This window comes from Eschrichtius robustus, chromosome 10 (genome assembly GCF_028021215.1).
Source record: "Eschrichtius robustus isolate mEscRob2 chromosome 10, mEscRob2.pri, whole genome shotgun sequence".
Taxonomy (NCBI): Eukaryota; Metazoa; Chordata; class Mammalia; order Artiodactyla; family Eschrichtiidae; genus Eschrichtius; species Eschrichtius robustus.
The window spans coordinates 9,940,910-9,959,165 of NC_090833.1; the positions used below are offsets into that span (position 1 = coordinate 9,940,910).

An 18,256-nucleotide genomic window follows, 5' to 3' on the forward strand; every position below is an offset into this window, starting at 1 on the left:
GCCTGGTACCATCAGTGACTTCCATTACACCTGTTTGGGGACCTTCAGGCCAATGACATGAGCCTTTCCAGAATTCTCTTACTTACGTCTTGAGCATCCATTCTGTGCCTTTTGTTTTAAGCACTCTTAAAAGCTGAGATCTTAAACTTCTTGACCCCATCACACCTGTCTGGCAAACTGTCTTCCTGGGATTAACCCAATTGCTCATTTTTTTGTGTGCCTGTATCTTAACCGTTCAAACTAACTACAGAAAAACCAAACAACCATCATATTAGTATCACCATAAATTCAGAGTCTTCATTCTCAATGGGGCCCTCAGTGTTCCTGAAATCTTACCATATTTCCCTGCACTCCAACTTACTGCAGTGACTATTTCAAATTCATAGTCAGACTTTACTGTAAGCTTCTTTAGGGTGGAGTCCCTATCTGGCTTTTTCACCACTAGATCTCCAGTGCCTAGGATAGGCTTAATACATAGGTACTCAATAAGTATCTGTTTACTGACTGACGTGTAGTAATAGTGGTAAGAATTTTATGCAAATATTAGTAAATGTTAGCTACATGCCAGGCTCTATTCTATGTGAGCTATATGTATTAGCTCACTTAATCCCCACAAACCCCCCAGTGAGGTTAATTAGAACTTTTGTCATGCCCATTTTACAGATAAGGAAATTTAGAGAGGCAACTTAGAGAGATGAAGTGATAAAAACTGTAAGTGGTAGAGTGGGTATTTACTCCTTAGAACCTATAGAGAGAAAGCTTAGTGGGTCCAGTTGAGTTTTTTACAATCAGGCAACTGTGCTTCAGACTGGAGGTCAAGAGAAAAGTGAAAATGAAGATTCATATTTAAGAGGGGACAGATAAACTGGTGACCTCAGAAAACAGAATATCCAACCTTGTTCACACCCTTGCTTTGGCAGAGCACCTCAGACAAGCCCGTGATGAAACTAGGGTGGTGTGTGTGCAGAAAGCACATTTGGGTGGTAAGGTGCATTTCTTTTTCTCCATGTGAGCTAAGACGTCAATCATATATTTGAATACAAGGGGGTGGATCCATGGTGTATTTGTAGGTGACTTTAATATTGGGTAAGATCCCCCCCCCCGGGCTGAAATTCAGCCTTGATTTTTTTTTTTTCTTTCTTTTGCTAAGGTGCATTTTTAATTAATTAATTAATTAATTAATTTGTTTATTTATTTATTTATGGCTGTGTTGGGTCTTCGTTTCTGTGCGAGGGCTTTCTCTAGTTGTGGCAAGCGGGGGCCACTCTTCATCGCGGTGCGCGGGCCTCTCATTATCGCGGCCTCTCTTGCTGCGGAGCACAGGCTCCAGACGCACAGGCTCAGCAACTGTGGCTCATGGGCCTAGTTGCTCCGCGGCATGTGGGATCTTCCCAGACCAGGGCTGGAAACCGTGTCCCCTGCTTTGGCAGGCAGATTCTCAACCACTGCGCCAACAGGGAAGCCCCTAAGGTGCTTTTTTAAGAGGGACATTCCAGACTACCTCTCAGGTAGGAGAGATATCTTATCATTGAACTGCTCGAGTCCTTCTTTCCCCTTCACACTAGTTTCTCCCACTGATTCCCTGAGAGAGGCAGAGAGATCACCAACAATGAGCTCCTGTTTGCGGCGGGTCCACATATCTCATGGGAACCTCCCTGCAGTTCTTGGAAGATAATTATCTCCATTTTACAGATAAGAATGACTAACATTTACTAAGTTTATTAAGTGTCTGGCACTGTGCTGAGTGTTTTTAGAGCATCATCCCATTCGATTCTCACAGCAATACTTAAAATTGGAACCACTGTATGGATGGGTCAGAGAAGGGAGGTGTCTTGTCCTAGGATACACAGCAGGTTAGAGTTGGCATTTAAACCCAGGTCTTCCTCATCACTCATTTCTGGAGGAACCAAGGGCTTTTTTGCGTGGAAGCAGGGAGAGAGGAGGAAATTCGAAGGAGAAGGCTGACGCTGATTTCTACCCAACCCAAATGCGAAGGTCAATGTATATTGCCAGACTCCCAGCTCATCTCCCACCCAGGCCTTGGCCGGAGGCGGGGAAGTGGTGCGCACGCGCACGGCCTCCCGTTCGGCCCCGCCCCCCGAGAGGGCTTACCTCCTTGCTCTTGGCTCTGGGGCTTGCGCGCTACGTCCCCAGCCAACGGCTTCTTCCCGGTCGGGGACTTCCGGTGCGCGGAGTGCGGTTCCGGGTCGTGGCGCGGCTCGGGGCTACAGGGCTGCTGCTCAGCTGGCGAGCGACGGCGAGCGGCTGGGGCATGAAGGGGAGCCCGGAAAGCGGCTGCTGAGCCGGCCGGGAGGAGCGCCAGTCCCCGAGGATTCCGAGAGTGCGGAGCTCGGGCAGGGGCCGGGAGGCGCGGGGGAGCCGAGCCCTCCCCTCAGGAACGAGTCCCAGGGCCGACCCGGCCCGTAGTGTGGCAGCAGCTTCAGGTAAAGGTTGCCCCAGCCTCTAGCTCCTTCGTTCGCTACCCCCGCCAGCCCATCCGAGGAGCCTGGCGGCCCTCCTCACTCCCCCGCGCTCGGCGCTGCCCAGCGGGCAGCCTATCTGGCCCTTGCTCTGGTCTCCCGTGAGCATCCGTTTTCTGGCCCTTTCGTGGAGGCTGCTATGAGCCTGACAGCTGGGTGTGTGATTTGGGGGAGTAGAAACTAGTGGACCTGGTAGTATTGGGGTTTGGGGAGGGTACTGTTGACTCCGGCAGTTTCTGGCTGTACCCTCGGCAACATCTAGGTGTCTTAATCTTCATAACGTGAAAATCAAGTTTTTAAAGCATTGCCTGTGCAGTCCCTGTTTCCCAGCTCCCCTTAGCTCCATTGCCCCAAAGGGGTAAACAGCCTCGCAGAACTGTTTTTTTTCTAGCCAGAGTGCTGCTGGAACTTTGATTCAGCTTTTTGTTTATGGGAGTGGCATAGAGTCTTCTAGATCTGTTTAAGGCTGGGAAAAAAAAAAATCATTGTAGTTTAAGCAAGAGCATTACTTTAACCGGAGACCCAAAAGTTGACTCAGAGATTGGCTCAGTTTTCATTCTGAATGAAGTGATTTTTGAAGCCTATCCCAATACCTGGCACTGCAAAAGCATCATGTTATAAACCAAAACCAGCAAAGTTCAAAACTTCCCCATGCGTGAACAGTCAAATGGAGACAGGTGTTTACAGACAAAGGTTAAAGCGAAGTCAACGTTCTCATTCTGTCAATATTTTAACAAGCAGAAGGGGTGGATTCCTAATTTAAAACAGCAGAAAAGAAGGCACCATGTTTTATTCTTTATATTCTGTGAGCTCACACAGGATGCTCAGTAAACGCTGAAAGAGTTGTTGATGAAGTATTGATATTTGTTTTATCTTTTTCAGTTTACACATTTGTGAGCTTGCTGGGGCCTGTGAGGCATGCTGGTGGCCCCTTTCCCATTCAGCTTTGTGTTCATACCTTCCTTCATCTACTGTGATGCCTGAGTGTACTCACATTCCTCTACACCTCCTTGCTCCTGGCTAACTTTCCAGCTATGCTTCGAAAGGCCCCCTACCCTGATGCTTTGCTCTGGCTGAGTAGGACCTAGATGCCTTTGTTGTTTCCTTTCGTTGTTTTTTTGTAGGACTTTCTCTCTGCCTAGATTTCTCCTTTTCTGTTTCCCCCTATTGAGATGTTACCACGGCCCAGCTGAAATTGGCCTTCCCTCAACCAGTTCAGGGCAACCTCAGCTGGAAATGATTTCTTTTCTAGAATCCTATAAACACTCATTATTATATCTACAATTATTTCACTTAGCAAACATCTACTGAGTATGGATATATACCAGGTACCATGCTAGACAATGTAGAGATAAATAAGACTCAGTTCTTGCCTGCTCAATTTAGTGAGTGAGATAAGGAAATAATTCTAACACAGAATGGTATGTACACTGCGGGAGAGTTCTTTCTGTGATCCAGTGGTAGCACAGAAGAGGGGGCGTTATTCACTTTTTTTAAAAAATAAATTTATTTACTTAATTTATTTATTTGTGACTGCATTGGGTCCTCATTGCTGCTCACAGGCTTTCTCTAGTTGTGGCGAGCCAGGGCTACTCTTCGTTGCGGTTCATGGGCTTCTCACTGCAGTGACTTCTCTTGTGGAGCACAGGCTCTAGGTGTGCGGGCTTCAGTAGTTGCAGCACACAGGCTCAGTAGTTGTGGCTTGGCGGGCCCTAGAGCGCAGGCCCAGTAGTTGTGGCGCACGGGCTTAGTTGCTCCGCAGCATGTGGGATCTTCCCAGAGCAGGGATTGAACCCGTGTCCCCTGCATTGGCAGGCGGATTCTTAACCACTGAGCCATCAGGGAAGTCCCCGTTATTCACTTTTGAGGAGTGTGCTATGTCCAGGTAATGTTTCATAATGTGGGTTTAACTAAGCTTTGTTATTTACTATACTGGAGATTATATTAGGTTTCTCTTGTTTAATCATTTTAACCTCAATTCACAGATTAGGAAGGCTCAGGATAAATTACACATCTGGTATGAGACAGAGCCAGGATTCAAACCCAGGTCTGTCTTATGCCTACATCTGTGCCTTTTCCATTATGTGTTTTTCTTTTCTCACATAATAGCTCTCTATATGCAAATACATATTGAAACAGCTATACAAGAGAAAAAATATCAATGTCAATATGAATGTCAGATAGTCCTTTAAATGTAGAGAAGACCTTAATCTTCCAAGGCAAGAAGGTAGTAGGTGGGTCAGCTCAACGTTGAATGAGTGGACCAGACATTCTGTAGAGAACAACCGTGGATGCTGGCTTCAATTCTTGGTCCTTCCTCTTACTAGATATGTGACCTTTGGCAAGTTTCTTAATTCTAAGTATTATTTCCTTCAAGTATAATTTGGGATGGGGGATGATAGAGACTTCATGAAGTGCGAGCTAATGTGGGTAAAGGGCCTGATTCGTGGCAAGGATCCCCTGAAAATAGCTGTAAGATGCAAAGATGCAACGCCTGTGGCATGGTTTTAGAGTAGTGAGTAGACCAGCCTGAATAAATCAAACCATTGCTTCTTTCAGTGGGAATACTGGGAAGTAAAGTTGGAGGGTCAGGAGGGGGTCAGAGTCAGGGCTTGTGTGTTGGGCAAGAGAGGTCACTTCCAGTTTCTGTTCATAACCTTTCCTGTTAATAAATACCTTGAAGATCTATGATTCATTCAGCTGTGCCAGGGAAAATGTTAGACCCAGGGATACAAAAAGGAGTATAACCAGGTCCCCACCCTGAGGTTGTTGACACTCCCATGGGGCAGACATGTTTGTGCAGGTGAACCATAGTAAAGCATAGTAGGTACTAAGATAGCAGTCCCCACAGGGTACTGTGGAGCACAAAGGAGGAAACACTGATAACGGTAGCTAATGAGCACTTACTGTGTGCCAGCATTGTGTTAAATGCATTCTCTCATTCATTCCTCTATAGGATGGTGTTATTAGCATTCTGATTTTACAGATGAGGAAACTAGAGCACAGAGGTTAAATGAATTCCTTTAGTTTATGCAGTTGTTGGAGCTGAGAGTAGAGGGGATTATCTGCCAGACTTTGGTAACTCCACTCTTCGGTACTATGCCATGTTGTGTCTTTGTGATGTGGGTGGCTTCAGAGAGGAGCTAGCCCTTGAGCCCTAGCTTCAACGTGCCCATCACCATGCTGGGCAGTAGGAATAATGAGGAATGAACATGGCTTCTGCACTCAAGGAACTCATCACCTCATCTGTCCCGTTAAATATATATACTTAAGTGGGGTGTTTGTTTTGCTTGTTGACTCATAACTGAAGACTTTAGAAATTATTGCAGTTCAGTAGATTATGTGTGCTTCAGCTGAGAGAATTTGCTGTAAATCTGTTATTTTGATATGTAGGCCTTATTGTTAAGGACTCAGCAATAGATGCCAAATTATCATGACAAAGAATTCTGTCACATTACATTTTTTCTCCCATGGGAGGTACCCTGACCTTGTGTTTTCTGTGTATTTGAAGTTTTTGACTCAAAAGTTAGCACATTTCAGCTTGTGTTAAAGTAATTGAGTGCTTATAGTCATCGTTAAATGTTTCTGTATTCCTTATTTCCTTCAATCTTTATGATTCTGTGAGCTAGGGTGTTAGCAATTTAACACGAGTAGCCTAAGGCTTAGTGGTTAAGTGTGTTACCCAAGAGTCATACAGCTAGTGAGTTGATAATGCAAAAAAAAAAAAAGTTGGCCAAAAGAGTAAACAGATATTTATTAATTTAGTTCTCTTTGAACTCTGCCTCAGGAGTCTCCAACTCAAATGCCCATGATGTAATATAAAGAGTAGGACAGACCTTGTGAACTGGAAGGCCCATGACCAGTCAGTCTGGAGGCAGCAGTCACTCCTCAGCTCCAGTTGCTTGTCGCCCTGTGAGGAAGTGGACCCAGTGTCTCTAGATCTTCCGATTGTTTTCAAGAGATGCTGGAAATCTGGATTTTAATGTATTTAGTTTAAAAAACTGCCCTTAAAAAAATTATCATGTAGACCAAAACACGTTTGTGGGCTGTGCACAGTCTTAGTCTGCCTGATTGTGAACTCTGACCTACCTGCTCGCTGAAATTTTGATACTCACTGTTCAAAGCAGGAGGTACAACGCCTGTTGTGATTATTGATCAGAAATCTACTGGTAAATTGCTAGAGTGAGGGGGTGTTGTATTTGACTCATACTGATATCTTTGGGGAAGTGGCAGGGTAAATGCTTTTATTGTATGATCAGGCTAAATTTCTGGAGGGATGGGGTTTGGATGAGGTGATGATGACCTTGTAATACTTTTGTGCCCTTAGCACTTTAAATGCTGCCAGATCTCTTGTCTCCTTTGGTACTCTCTACAGTACATGAAGTGAACAAGGGGGATTATCATAACCTCTTGAGATGAAGAAATTGGTGCCCCGTGAATTACAGTTTAGTAGAAAGTGCACGAGACTGAGAGGGACTTGAATTCTGAATGCAGGTATGCCACTAACAGCCTTTTGGTTTTGGTCAAGTCACTTACGAATCTTTGTATCTTTTTCCCATCTGGATGATAACGAGGGAGCACAGTTGAAGTCTTGGTGAGGTCTTTTCAGGATGCCAAGCTTTCTGATTCTAATTGACATGTTTAAAGCTGCACAACTGATTACTGGCAGACTCCAGTGGAGAACAGTTCAGATCTAAAATGCTGCTTTTCTCTTGATGGCAGGTAGGGAGCCACTGTTCAGCTCTTCCCTCTGTTCTTTGTTCATTACTTCTGGGAAAGGACCTCCCCAGATGCATACAGTGCTTTGTTGACTCTATATACACAAGATTGGAAGGAGGCAGAGAGACACCCAGCCTAGTGAGAGAAATATGGTCAGGGAGCTTCCAGCCCAAGAGTTTAATTTATTTTTATTTTAATACCCAGCTTCCACAAGGTGAAAACTGAAGAAATATTGGTGTTCTAGATACTTGTTTTCATTCATACTCTATCGTATAAGGAAATAACATAGAATATAAAAAATGAAGAAAATAAATCCTGAGGAGTCATTCACAATTTATTAACTGTAGTTGGCAGCAGTCTAGGTATATTGAAGAAATAGATTTAATATAGGAAACACAAAATTTGGACCCAAGGAAGAAAACAGTTTTAAATAATGAAAGTGAGAAAAATGGGAGAAGCCACTTAACAAAACTTAAATTCTGGAAATAGCAAGAAGGTATTAGAATAGCTAGTGGAATTAAATTATGGTAATCGCTTGTGAAATAAATTGAATATTATGTCACATTTACCCCTAAATACATGCAGTGTTAGAGTCATACTTGAGTATACTTTTATGAATATGCTTTTATTATTGATGCTGTCAAAATGGAGCAAATGTGTAAAACTTCAAAAAAAATAACATTTTTTAGTTCCCTATGGACTCATTTTAAGGTACTGTATTATAAATAAATACTGTTTCAGCAGAGAAATAGGTAGAAAATTGTTTGAAGGAATGGTTTTCTTTTTAAAACAAGTAAATTTTTAATCTGTACTTTAGTTGCTGACATATAGGAGACTAACAAAGAAGAACTGAGGTGCAGACCTTGAAGCAGTGTGAGGTGGGGCTTTGGAGTCACACCCACCTGGATTTGAATATTGGCTCTGTCGGTTATTAACTGCGTGACCCAGACAATGCAAAATGAGGACAGTACTGCCAGTCTCATATACTTGTGAGGATTAAATGAAACAGTTTATGTAGGTACCTAGTACCATGATGCTTTTGGAGGGATGTAGGTACCAGCATTCAGGGGCACAAGCCATTCAGATGTTAGTATAATGTAACAAGAAATGATTTTATGGAGTGGTTGTAAAGGAATGAGACTTGTTTTCATGCCTGGATCATGAAATTAGTCTTATTAATTTCTAGTTGTGCTTTGTGAATTGGTGTACCTGTCCACTGTGCACTGTTGAGAAAAGGGTTTCAGTATGCTGTTTTTAGGCTGTTAAATGAATTGATCTGTTAAATAACAATAAACACTTTCAGTTGTTTATATTACCCTTTTGTGTGCCCATGAGTACCTTTTGAAGTTGTTAGAACTAGGACTATATTATGTTCTCCTCATCCCCATCTCATAAATGCTGAAACTGAAGCTTAGAGAAGTAAAGTGATTAAAGGTAGAGAGCTACTGATAATGGCAAAGCTGGGATTTGAACCTTTGGTTTTTTTACTCTGAATACCATAGTGCTTTTGTCACTATTCCATGCTGCTCTAGATTTGGTTATTGGAACTGGCCCTTGTTTAGGGAGGATCATCAACTGTGGCCCTTCTTACTCATTTTAAACTTAATGCCTGTAGGGGACTTCCCTGGTGGCGCAGTGGATAAGATTCTGCTCCCAGTGCAGGGGGCTGGGGTTCAATCCCTGCTCGGGGAACTAGATCCCACATGCATGCCGCAACTAAGAGTTTGCACGCCGTAACTAAGGAGCCCGCCTGCTGCAACTAAGGAGCCGGCAAGCTGCAACTAAGGAGCCTGCCTGCCGCAACTAAGACCCAGCGCAACCAAAATAAATTTAAAAAAACAAAACAAAACAAAACCTTAATGCCTGTAGAAAGTTGTTATTTATTATGTTGTGAGTGTTTGGTTACAGGTATACTTTTATGATTTGAAGTTTAATGATTTAATAAAACTCTAATAATACTCATTGCTGGCAGAGATTGGTAGTTAGATGATCACTCATATCAGTAGTGGGAATAAAAATTGGTAAAACTTTTCTGGAAAGAACTTTGGCAGTATTTTTCACAAGCCTTTTTAAAGAAGTCGTGTATGCCTTTTGAGCTTGTAATCCCATTTCTAAGAATCTTTGTTAAAGAAATAATCAGAAATGTAGAAAAATATTCATGTTCAAAGGTGTTCACTGTGGAAGTATTTATAATAGCAAAAATTAGAAACAACTTTAGTAGTCAACAAAGAGGTAAGAGAAATGGAAAAGCCATAGAATGGAAATATTGTACAAGCATTTTAGATGTTTTAGAAGAATTTTAGTGACTTATTAATATGCTCATCATATAATATGAAGTGAAAGAAGGATATAAAACTATATAAAGTATGATCTCAATTAATGTCAAACACACAAAGAAAAAAACAGGTGGTTAGAGTATAGGTCTTTATGCTCTTTTCTGTTTTCCAGAATACTCTCTGATAAACATAAATTACTTTTCAATAAAAAATCCTTTTAATTAACTTGTAATTGAGAAATATGAGTAGAGCTAGTGCACATCATTTTGACCAAAAAGTTTTCCCTAATACAGGTGATCTGAAGTTATATTGGGTTGGCCAAAAAGTTCATCTGGTTTTCCTGTACGATGGCTGTAGTAACACTTAGTTGTCTTTAACTTCATTCGAAACAATTTTGTTAGATTGTATTGTGACAGCTATCATATCAGCGTACATTCAAAAAAAACCTTAAAATTGGTGAATTTTTGTGTAGCCATTTTAATATTGAAGATGGAAGATAAAAAGCAACATTTTCGGCATATTATGCTTTATTATTTCAAGAAAGGTGAAAATGCAACTGAAATGCAAAGAACGATTTGTGCAGTGTATGAAGAAGATGCTGTGACTGATCGAACGTGTCAAAAGTGGTTTGCAAAGTTTCATACTGGAGATTTCTCGCTGGACGATGCACCACGGTCAGGTAGACCATTTGAAGTTGATAGCGATCAAATTGAGACATTCATTGAGAACAATCAATGTTATACCACACGGGAGATAGACGACATACTCAAAATATTCAAATCAAGCGTTGAAAATCATTTGCACCAGCTTGGTTATGTTAATCACTTTAATGTTTGGATTCCACCTAAGGCGAAAAAAACCTTCTTGACCGTATTTCCGCATGCAATTCTCTACTTAAACGGGATGGAAATGTTCCGTTTTTAAAACAAATTGTGATGGGCAATGAAAAGTGGATAGTGTACAATAATGTGGAACAGGGCTTCCCTGGTGGCGCAGTGGTTGAGAATCTGCCTGCTAATGCAGGGGACACGGGTTCGAGCCCTGGTCTGGGAAGATCCCACATGCCGCGGAGCAACTGGGCCCGTGAGCCACAACTACTGAGCCTGCGCGTCTGGAGCCTGTGCTCCTCAACAAGAGAGGCCGCGACAGTGAGAGGCCCGCGCACCACGATGAAGAGTGGCCCCCGCTTGCCACAACTAGAGAAAGCCCTCGCACAGAAACGAAGACCCAACACAGCCAAAAATAAAATAAATTAAAAAAAAAAATAACGTGGAACGGAAGAGTTTGTGGGGCAAGCGAGATGAACCACCACCAACCACACCAGAAGCTGGTCTTCATCCAAAGAAGGTGATGTTGTGTATATGGTGGCATTGAAAGCGAGTCCTCTCTTATGAGCTCCTTCTGGAAAACCAAACGATTAATTCCAACAAGTACTGCTCCAAATTAGACCAACTGAAAGCAGCACTCGACAAAAAGCATACAGAATTAGTCAACAGAAAACGCATAATCTTCCATCAGGATAACGCAAGACCTCATGTTTCTTTGATGACCAGGCAAAAACTGTTACAGCTTGGCTGGGAAGTTCTGATTCATCTGCCATATTCAGACATTGCGCATTTGGATTTCCATTTACTTTGGTCTTTACAAAATTCTCTTAATGGAAAAAATTTCAGTTCCCTGGAAGACTGTAAAAGGCACCTGGGACAGTTCTTTGCTCAAAAAGATAAAAAGTTTTGGGAGGATGGAATTATGCAGTTGCCAGAAAAATGGCAGAAGGTAGTGAAACAAAACGGTGAATATGTTGTTCAATAAAGTTCTTGGTGAAAATGAAAGATATCTTTTATTTTTACTTAAAAACTGAAAGAACTTTTTGGCTAACCCAATAGGATTGTATTTTCAAGTTAGTTTTAACCTCAGTTGTTTTACACTTAGGATATGGTTTCCTGTATCTTGACATACATGATGTTCAGGTTCCCAGGCTAGCCCTCCTCTCCTCCTCAAAAATATCTTGAAAGAAGAGTCATATTTGTGTAGGTGGTACCAGTGTCCCAGTGCTACCATCACCTCTTTAGTGGCCAGTGGGTCAGTGAGTAGCCCTGTGACAGCTCTGTCTTTCAGAAAGAGTACTTGCCTGTTATTCGTAAGGCTGGTCATTGGTATATAGAGCTTTTTTTGTGAGTTGAATATTTGTATCTTGGTAAGTGCTTTTTTGGTATGGAAAAGTGTAAGTGTGAATTTCTATCTCACTTTTGAAAAATTTTGTAAGGAAAAAATTAAAGATCAAAGTTTGAATTTTAATTTTTGTGATAGCAGTATTCAGGATGTATGAATATTAAAATGTCATGAAGAATTGTGTCTTTTATTCTTTTCTAATTATATACTTCCTAAATGAAATTGCAGTAGTTTCAGCATGTACCGTTAAGCATGATGTCTAGTTTTTTTTTTAAGTGTGCATGGTAATTCTCATATATACAATATACAAAAGCATGCAAAAATTTAACAAAGTATTTGAGCATATTTAAATTAGGAAAATACCAGGCAAGATGTTTCATTTTGTAAACTGCTTCTGTCCAAAGCATTCTGTATATTATCAGAATGAAAAATGACAGCACTTTGTCATCTGTTCAAACTGATATTGCACTCTTTGCAATGACAGCTGAAAAGGCCCACAGGTGCCATATAAAGAGGTGACCATGTTGTCATATTTCATTTCGGCATCCCTCTGCAAAGCCATAATTACCTAATTAGGTTGTTAATTAGGAGATTAGCATTTCACTGTATTGATAGAATGCTCTTTACCGGCGTGGGGCTAGATACAGATTTGTCTGCCCTAATTTCTAATCTCTGCCTTTTTTGTGCTTATTTATTTGCTTAAGATCCTGATTTGGGGCAATTCAGTTTACCTGAGAAACAGTTTGTTTACAAGCTAATGAAGCTTTGATCGTAGGATTAAAGTTGCTGAGTTAAAATATGAACAGAATGAAAAGGGTGGTCACATCCCCAAAATGATAATAAAAATTCCGAGTTGGTATAACTTGTGTTCTCATTAGCATAGGGAACAAGCACATGACAAGAATTGAAATTGTTGGTATTAAGAAAAAATCCAAAATACAAAAATGAAGTCTGAAATGTTATAGAGATTTATATATATCTAAACTAGGCGAAGGAAACTAGTTATCTTTAATAATAAATCTCTGTCACTTGTACTTGAGACATAAAATGTGTTAAGTATTTTTAATGTGTTTCAGAAGCTGAAGCTTGGTTAATGATTTCAGAACAAATATATTCAGCCTTCAGTTTAGACTTCCTTAGATAGTCATTATGCATCAGGGTTTATTTCATTTGTACCTTCTGATCATTAGTTAGTGCTTGGAACATTCTCTTCCCACAGTCTTTGCAGTCCTGAGTGCTTATGGAATTTGAAGTATTTCACAGTAACCTTCACTTGGTGAGCTATTTGGAGTTAAGTGGTGTTTCTATCAAGTGTGTGGACATTCTTTTTTGGAGGGGAGAAGTGGGCTGGCAAAACAAAATTTCCACTTATTTTTACTCCAGTGCAAGATTTGACAATAATGTTTGTAACTTGCATTATATATACCTTTACCACTCTTTCCAGTTAAGGAGATTTAAGTCCTAAAACTGAACAATGTTAGGAGTACCATTCCCACTGGGGTAGTAGTTTACCTCCTTTTGATTATATTTAGTATTAACGGTTAAAGTTGTAGAAAGTACATGTGTGCCTAAGCCCTTTTCCCCATGGTTGTTGTGAAAAATTGGATTTGGCTGTATCTGTAATCTTCTTCAAAATTAAAAAAATATTTAAAAATATTTTATATGAAGAAAATATTACATGCAAAATGTTCCATTTAGTCAGTTAAGTTTTTTGCTTAACTACACTCATTCACTTATTCAGTCAGCATTAGCTGAATATATATTAGGCATTAGTCATATGTCTGGGAATCGAGCAATGAAAACTACAGGCACGGACCCAGTGCTCGTGGGATTTGCAGTCTAGTAACGGAAGTGCAGCGTAGTTTGAGGAGTAAAGCCTAGCGTGAGAAGTGTTAGAGTAATGAGAGTCAGGGTGAGTATGGAGGAGTACCCACCCTAGACTTGATAAGGTCAAACCTTCCAGGCAGGTGCTGTCTAAATTGGGATCTGAAGGGTGAAGGAGAAAGTGATGTTTAAGCCAGGTGGAAGGAGAGAAAAAACTGTTTTAAAGGCTGGAAGAACACTAAAAGTTGAGAATGGCTAGAGTAGAAGGAACAAAGGGGATAAATGGAAGATGGGGCTGCAGAGGAAGCAAGTTCAGTTATATTAAAGAGTTTGGGACGTTATTGAAGGGTCTTAAGACAAGTTAGGAAGCAATTGCTGTAGCCTAGGTGAGAGAAGGTGGGATTGGATAATGGAGAGAAAGAGAATGAATGAAATCTAGAGAGAGAAGAGATGCATAGTATTGGTAATTAAATGGCGGTAGGCTTCACAGAAAGGAGTCAAGGATTCTAATTTGGACATTCTATTTGTTTCCTAATTTTAAGTATGAGAATATGTGTTTAAGTACCTCATAGAGAAGAGGTCCATGAGTCTTACTTTCCAATATGACCCCAAAATATACAGTACTAGCAACTAGTTTTCTTTTTGGTGAATTGGGGAGAATACTAATATTTGAGTGTCACTGTTGGGCCCTACCTTGTGAGAGCAGCTTTGTGAAGTATGAGATAATGTCTTACTGAGGTCCAGAGGAATTGTGACTTTGCCAGTTTTCTCAGCTACTGGGTGGTAGAATTGGGAGCACACACAAGCTTTCCGAAGCCTTTATGTTGTCTGTCATGCCATGTTGTCTTCCTTGTTGTGTCCCCCTCCCTTTGTTTATTCGAAAGTGAAGAGGAGAATTACTCCCCAAGGACCAGTAGCTCAGTAGGTTGCTGACAGAGGCATAGTGTAAACTCTGTGACTTCCCAGGCCCAGCTCTGGGGTGGATTAAAGCAGTGTCTGGTGCTTTGGTAGGAGAAGCTGCTCAGTGCAGGAGTGCTTGCTTCAACAAAGTCACAAGTTCTGTTGTGTTTTCTGGCACTAGGCTTTAATCTCCCTCAATTAGAAATGTAGATCGGCTACCTCCACACAAGGTCACTAATGTATAGAAAGTTCTCCTCCTTTCCCCAGGGGAAAAGTCTTGAAATCTCTGATTCTTGGGTGAGGAATTTGACATCTCTTTGATGTAATCAACTTGTATTACAAATTGTTTAAAAAAATTTTATGGTTACTGTCGCCAGTACTGTTCAGTTAAGTGATTTGTTGGTATCCTTGTGTTGGAATCACCTGAACTAGAAGAAATTCTAGGGTGCAGCATGGATTCTAGCCTCTCTGTGTTTCTACCCCACCCCCTTTTAAAATTGAGATATAACTCATGTATCATAACATTTACCCTTTTAAAAGTGTACACTTTAATGGTTTATCACCCCCAAAGAAAACCCATACCCATTAGCCCTCACTCCTCATTTCTCTCTCCTCTAGCCACTGGCCATCATTAATCTACTTCCTGTATCTATGGATTTGCCTATTCTGAACCTTTTATATAAATGAAATCACACAATATGTGGCTTTTTGTGTCTGGCTTCTTAGCATAATGTTGTCAAGGTTCATCCATATTGTAGCATATATCAGTACTTCATTTCTTTTTTTTTTTTTTTTAATTATATATTTAGTTTTGGCTGCGTTGGGTCTTTGCTGCTGCACACGGGCTTTCTCTAGTTGCTGTGAGTGGGGGCTGCTCTTCATTGTGGCGCGCAGGTGTCTCATTGCGGTGGCTTCTCTTGCTGCGGAGCATGGGCTGTAGGCGCGCAGGCTTCAGTAGTTGTGGCACGAGGGCTCAGTAGTTGTGGATTGCGGGCTTTAGAGCACAGGCTCAGTAGTTGTTGCACACGGGCTTAGTTGCTCCGCGGCATGTGGGATCTTCCTGGACCAGGGCTCGAACCCATGTCCCCTGCATTGGCAGGTGGATTCTTAACCACTGCGCCACCAGGGAAGTCCAGTACTTTATTTCTTTTTATTGCTGAATAATATCCCATTGTATGGAAGTACCACATTTTGCCTATCCGTTCATCAGTTGATGGAGGTTTGGGTTGTTTCCACTCTTTGGCTGTTACGAATAACACTGCTGCGGACATTCTTGTACAAGTTTTTGTGTGAGCATATGTTTTCAATTCTATTGGGTGTATTACCTTGGAGTGGATTACTGGGTCATACGGTAACTCTGTTTAACAGTTTGAGGAACTGACAAATTGTTTTCACAGGTGGCTGCACCATTTTACATGCCCTCCAGCAGTGTATAAGGTCTGCCGCCTTTCTGCTTCCACTTTCTTCAGGCTTTCTATTGCTCTGGTCTGGGCTGGAAGCAACCCTAGGCATTCCATGAGCCCTTTTGTCTTGATAAATGGGAAATTCTCCAGTTTTATCTCTTCAACTACATTCACTCTACAAGCATATGTGTACCAGGCCTTATATTGGACATTAGTGACAGGAAGCCAAATAAGGCTTCTAGTCCTTTCTTCTCAAGGACTCCACAATCCAGTAGTTGGAACTTCTTACTAGGACATGCAGGGAGAGGGAAAAGCCAGTGAAGAAAGTACAGTTGACCCTTGAACAATATAGGTTTGAACTGCACCAGTCCACTTACATGCGGATTTTTTTTTCAATAAATACAGTACGACAGGATCTGTGATTGGTTGGATCTGTGGTTGTGGAGCCATGGATACGGAGGAGGGAGGGCCAACTATGGGACTTGAGCATCCACAGATTTTAGTATCTGCGGTGGTCCTGGAAACAATCCCCCAGGTTTACTGAGGGACGACTGTAACTGCTTAGATATTTGTGAATTTCCACAGCACAGATCCTAACTTTAGAATCTAGGCAAAGGTTGAGTTGATTTTCGGAGATTTTCAGGGATTTCTTTTTCTTGGCTCATCCTTTAACTACAGTCATCCTTCTGTATTTGCAGGGTATTGGTTCCAGGACCCTGAGGATACCAAAATTCACAGATGCTCAAGTCCCTCATGTAAAATGGCATAGTACAGTCGGCCTTCCATATCCTGGGTTCTGCATCTGTGCATTCACGCAACCAACCAAATTCGATCTGCAGTTGGTTGAATCTGCGGATTCCGAACCTGCATATACGGAGGGAGGACTGTTTTGCTGTTCCTTGGGTTTTGTCACTAGGTTACTGCTCGTTTCCTTGCATATTTTCTCTGGGTAAGCTCATTCACATCCGTGGCTTCATCTGTCATTTATATGTTAATGTCTTCCAAATTTGCTCAGATCTTTCTCCTAGGCTTCAGGTTTACCTGTCCTTCATGTGTCACTTATATGTTGTTGTCCCAGATTTGCTCAGACCTTTCTCCTGGGCTGTTAGGTTTGCATCATGATGGATCTCTGATTCGGTAATCCATAGACATCTCAAGCTCATTGTGTCTGAAACATAGTTCCTCATTTCCCCTCTCCCTGTTAAGCTGTTCCTGCTTTTCAGTTCACAGTTTCGTTTGTTGGTGCTATCATGCAAGCCGTAAACTTTCGCCTTTTCCTTAACCCTCCACATCCACTCAGTCACCAAGTTCTACCAATTTTATCTCCTAAATATTTTTTTAAACTGTTTCTTAAGTTCATAGGCCTATCTTTCACTGCCTTCTTTGGATTTCATCGTCTCTTCCCTGAGCTGTAGTCACAGCTTCATAACTAATCTTGTGTCTTGTCCATCAGATTAATTTTCTGTGCAACTGCCAGAGCAGTCTCTCTGAAATGCTAATCTAAACAGCAGCTTTGAACTCCTGGTAGTTTTAGTTGCTAACTGCATGTTCTGCTGTATGTTATTTTAGTGCCTTTTCTCTTTGAAAAAAGCTGGATGAATGAATCATCTTTGAAGATTCATTTTAGACCAGGGAATAATAGCAATAACAATAATAGTAAACATTTGTATAGTGCTTACCTTGGGCCTGGTGCTTTTATACACACATAACATATATGAATTCTTTCAGTCCTCACAATAATCCTATGAGATAGGCACCAAAATTGTTCCCATTTATAGATGAGGAAGCGGAGGCACAGAAATTGTTACTTTCCCTAGGTCCCATGGTGAGTGAGTGGCTGAGTCCAGATTTGAACCTAGGCAGTCTGATGCTCTTAGTTTCTTCTGTGTCCCTTTTCCCAACCTTCCTGATTCCCTCCACTTCCCCTACTCCAAAGGTTAGTTATCTTCTCCCTGCTACTGCAATAACCTATGCATGGCCTGATGTTAATCTGCAGTTCATAGGACACATCGGGAGCACATTTTATTTTAAACATTTTTTTTTTTTTTAACAAAGTAAGTACATCAATCAAGCTAATTTTTTTTTTAAATTAATTAATTTATTTAATTTTTGGCTGCGTTGGGTCATCGTCGCTTCACACGGGCTTTCTCTAGTTGCGGCGCGCAGGGGCTACTGTTTGCCGTGGTGCGCGGGCCTCTCGTTGCGGTGGCCTCTCCCGTTGTGGAGCACGGGCTCCAGGCCTGTGGGCCTCAGTATTTGTGGCACGTGGGCTCAGCAGTTGTGGCTCGCGGCCCTAGAGCACAGGCTCAGTGGTTGTGGCACACGGGCCCAGTTGCTCCGCGGCACACGGGATCCTCCCGGACCAGGGCTCGAACCCGTGTCCCCTGCATTGGCAGGCAGAGTCCCAACCACTGCGCCACCAGGGAAGTCCCTAATTGTTTTTTTTAAATTAATTAATTAATTTATTTTTGGCTGTGTTGGG

General features: G+C 41.7%; 1 protein-coding gene across 4 annotated transcripts in view; it reads left to right on the forward strand.

The window, feature by feature from the left end:
• The first annotated feature begins 2,180 nt into the window (after positions 1-2,180).
• Positions 2,181-18,256, forward strand: part of MAPKAP1 (MAPK associated protein 1) — a 235,563-nt gene continuing 219,487 nt past the window's right edge. For 3 of the 4 annotated variants that reach the window (XM_068552244.1, XM_068552245.1, XM_068552247.1), the window contains exon 1: positions 2,181-2,444. The gene's annotated coding sequence lies outside the window, so the exon portion shown is untranslated. The remainder of the gene's footprint in view (positions 2,445-18,256) is intronic. The other variant, XM_068552246.1, reaches the window with a different exon arrangement.